Source organism: Hipposideros armiger, unplaced genomic scaffold (assembly GCF_001890085.2).
Source record: "Hipposideros armiger isolate ML-2016 unplaced genomic scaffold, ASM189008v1 scaffold_6, whole genome shotgun sequence".
NCBI classification, from domain to species: domain Eukaryota; kingdom Metazoa; phylum Chordata; class Mammalia; order Chiroptera; family Hipposideridae; genus Hipposideros; species Hipposideros armiger.
The window spans coordinates 235,587-239,149 of NW_017731356.1; positions in this window are offsets into that span (position 1 = coordinate 235,587).

Here is a 3,563-nt window from a genome sequence, read left to right on the forward strand (position 1 = left end):
TATTCTGGACATTATCTTTTCATTTTTACTTGAAAGTGCCCTTGGGGATTAGAAATTCTTACCTTTGGAATGAGCTCCTAATCCCTAAATGGTGGGACTTCTGTTATAAATCAGAGAGCTGTGAGGGAAATAGAAAGGGAAGGGAAATGATGTTTAACAGTTACTATGTACCAGTATGTATGTGTTATTTTCACAATCACCCTACAAGCCAGGTATCATTTAACAGTTGAAGAAACTGAGGCGTATAGAAATTAAGTAACTTGCCGAAGGTTACAAAGTAAGGGCCAAAATGTAGGACCAAAACCTTGCTTTTCTGTCCAGAGCTCACGTCTTCTGTCCACTAGGTCAGTAGTTAGCTAACTTCCACCGCACGAGGGTCACCTGGAGAGCTAGTCAAACCCAGATTGCTGGGTCCCCCTCCCCAACCTCCCTTAGAGTTTGGATTCCCTGGTTCTGGGGTGGGGGTCTAAGGACTTGCGTTCCTAGATGCTGCAGGTCAGAGCTTGTGCTACCTCCTGCTGCCTGGGGAATCGGCAAATGAGATTCAGATCACAGAGCTCCATGCTGAAGTTGCTTTAGTGTCATCTGGTCATCTTTTCCGAGCAATACTTAGGATCTGTCAAGGCAAGTGCCGTTGATAGCAGGCAGAAAGTAGTTAGAAAGGCAACACAGAGAACCAAAATGCTTCCGAGACATGCTGAAGTGTGATGACATTTTTTTTCTGCTGGGAAATGCGATAAGAAATTAGAGACTCAGCCACGGTGTACAAAGCACCTAGAGGCAGGCCTTTCGGTTACAAGCAAAATGTAACGTTCCTGTCTAGTTCAGAACCCTGGGCACTTTAAGCGAGCAGGCAGGCAGGCAGGCAGGCCGGAGACTGCCACCAGCAGTGTCTTTTCTTTGCCTATCTATCGCTGTAGTTGCACACTCATGCTGACTTCATTCTTACATGTGAACTAGGCCAGAACTTGATCAGGCTGAAAGCTGTATATATAAGAATTATCACAGACATTGAGAAAAGAGCAACTCAGGATCTTATTGAAAACGTTTGATTTTTTTTTTTTCCTTAGGAGGGGGAGGAAGACGGCTGAAAATCACTTACTTAAGAACCCGCAGTGTAATTGCTGTGGGAGGCTCAGACGTGATGTGAACATCCTGAGCTCGGGGATTGGGTGACCAGGCTCCCGAGAGAGGATGACACAGCACGGGCAACAGCACAAACAGCCTGCCTTGCTTTCTAGAGAGCAAAGACGAGCAAGTCCTTGTGGAGGTCACCAGGGCTGGGATACTCTCTGTACTTTCAGTGGAAGGGGTAACTTCTGTGTAGGGAAGCCAGCCCTGGGGGCAGGGAGGGGCCAAAATGCAGCAGAGTGAAAAGGGCTGCCGAGGACAGATAGATGAGGCCTTCCCTTTAGAGAGACAGCTTCTGGTTTTCCAGAGAACTTTTATGTATATTAACACATGCAAATATTATTATTCATCAGGGTGCAGAGACGTGTAATGAGTTAGCTCAGCTAGCGAGTTGGTTCAACTAGTTAACAGACACACACACACTAGGACTAGATGCAGATGGTCACTTTGAATGTCAGGAAAACAAAAGTCATAATCAAAGTAGTAACCACATGAATACAATCTGGGGAAATTTCCTTCCAAAATGGTGGAAGTGAAGCTTACTTGTTGGTACTTTCTTACCTCTTCCATATTCATTTGTTCATTCACTCATTCATTCATGCAGCAGCGTGCATTCAGTGCCTCTTACTTGGCTATCATGAGCCTGGGGAGTACAGAAGTGCGACATGACAGCTCTTCATTCATTCAACAGATACTTATCAAGGCCCTACTATGTGCCAGAATCTGTTCCATGTGCTGGGGATACAGTCATTAGAAACAAGCAAACAACAATAAAAAAAAAAGCAAGAAATGCACCAGCCTGTTCCAGGTAAGCTACTGAAAACTAACGAAGCAAAAGGGAAGCGAGTACTGTAATGAAGTGTGTGATGATGGCTGGAGGGACGCAGGTGGCTGGTGTGGAAAAGCAAGTCAATGCTCACGGTAGAATCTAGGTGGTGTTCACTGTGAAATCTTCCAACTTTACGTGTGAAAACTTCTATGGTAAAATATTGTGGAAGAAAGGGATAGGCGTGATAAGGAAGGTGGGAATTGGGGAAGAGTTCATGGAGGATGTGGCATTCTCATCCTTCTCTGCCGCTTGTCAGCGATGGGTCCAGACTCCAGCAGGCCTGACGTGGGCTATAAAGGCAGCGCCCTGCAAAGGCCCTTGAGGCCGGTCGCATCACTCTGGTGGAGGGAAGACTTTGGGGAGGAGAGGCCGACTCCGGAATCAGCGAAAACCCACCCTCCCCACAGCCTCCGGGGAAGGCAGCTCCTAGTTCACCTCTCCCAGACGCCTGCCTCCGGGCACCGGGCAGCCCATCTCCTTAGCTTAGTTTCCTGTCTGAACTTCCGTGAAGGATGGTTTTGGATGGGGGCCTGAGATAATTCACAAGTGAAAAGAACATTTGGGTTTCCTAATACTCTTAATTTTCTTTTCTTTTTTTTTTCCAAAATGGTTCTGAACTTAAGGTAATTTCCTAAGTTTTCAGAGAATGCTGTTGACTTAAGTCCCCTTTTAGACTGTAGGACCCCCGTCAGCCCACTGATCCCAGTTTTCTAGGTTCACAGGCTGGAAGCTACCAGTCTGGCCTCTCCCTTGGGCCCCAACAAAAGTTCCGAGAGCCTTTCAGGGGCCTTTTCTCTCTGAGCACTTTATCATGGCGTAGGCTGTGCCAGGCGCTATTCTAAAAACTGTAAATATAATAATTCACTTAATGCAACAACCCTAGCATGTAATTGCCATTATTATTCCCCTGTAAGAGAGAACACCCAGGCCCAGTGAGATTGAGTAACTTGCTCAAGCAATTGCCGAAATCTGACAGCAGAGTGGAGGCCACTGTGAGTCACCAGCAGACACTGTCTAACGCAGTAGGCCCATCTCTGAAAAACCAGTTCAATTAAAGCCATTAATGGGTCAACGCGGCATTAAGTATTAATGTTTCCACAAACGTTTGTTCACTCCACAGGAACCTCAGTATTTGGGATTTCAAACTGGTTTAAAAGGGCGCAGATGTTGGGGGGGGCGCCCCTCAAATAACCCTTGTTTAGGGAGATGCCTGTTGAGGATGGCGTTTGGGGGTTTCCGAGAGAGGAAACGTCTAAAGCCAGCGGCTGACATATTTTGGCCATCGGGCGGGGAAAAAAATTCTCCTATTCGGAAAACACAGGTTTCAGCCCGGATAACGGGCACATGACATTAACGCTTTTGTTTCATCTCCATCGCTCAGGCTCGTCCTAATTGTGCCTCTGAAACCCGGGGCTTGCCCTCCCCGAGCCGATCCGCCCTTCCAGCCTCTTATCCGTTTGGAACTAGGTCGGGCACAGCAAGCTACGACGCGGCGCGCCCGGCTCTCTCTCCCGGGCCCGCCCAAGGTCGCGCGCGGGGCAGGGTTGGCGGCCGGGCGGGCGGGGGTCGGGCGCGCACCTTTGCCGACCCCGCGGGCGGGCGG